This window comes from Frankliniella occidentalis, unplaced genomic scaffold (genome assembly GCF_000697945.3).
Source record: "Frankliniella occidentalis isolate FOCC.00 unplaced genomic scaffold, Focc_3.1 Scaffold5, whole genome shotgun sequence".
NCBI classification, from domain to species: Eukaryota; Metazoa; Arthropoda; class Insecta; order Thysanoptera; family Thripidae; genus Frankliniella; species Frankliniella occidentalis.
In genome coordinates, this window is record NW_026267135.1 from 261,247 (window position 1) to 261,705 (window position 459).

A 459-nucleotide genomic window follows, 5' to 3' on the forward strand; every position below is an offset into this window, starting at 1 on the left:
ATGTATGCCAGGCGCGTCGCAGCGTAACAGTGTTTCGTGAGATATCGCGAAGCCTGTTACGCGAGACGTGGTCTGGCGTACATCTACCTAGTATTCACTTGAAGCGCTAGGTGAAGAAACCTACAAGTTATTCATTAAAGAAAGATTTGTCGAGAGGACAAATTCAGTACAAACCACCGTAAAAAATTTTGGCGTGAAAATATTTGAAGCCCAGGAGAAGAAGGCCACTAATTTCAGCAACCTGAAAAATGACGTTCAGTTATTCTCAAGACTTTTTATTGTTGCAAGAGAGCGTGATTTAGACCTCGACACTTTCTTCGAACACGAAAATAATGAGTTTCCCCCTTACATCAGTACTGCTTCTGGAAATTTAAAAACTGGTAAGAAGAGTGATCTGATGGAAAAGCTTGAAGCCCAACCAATGACAGCAAGTAACTTTAACTATTCTTGTGATGCGCT

At 41.2% G+C, this 459-nt stretch overlaps 1 protein-coding gene across 1 annotated transcript in view; it reads right to left on the reverse strand.

The window, feature by feature from the left end:
- Positions 1–459, reverse strand: part of LOC113215567 (uncharacterized) — a 6,911-nt gene that overhangs the window by 815 nt on the left and 5,637 nt on the right. The window lies entirely within an intron of this gene.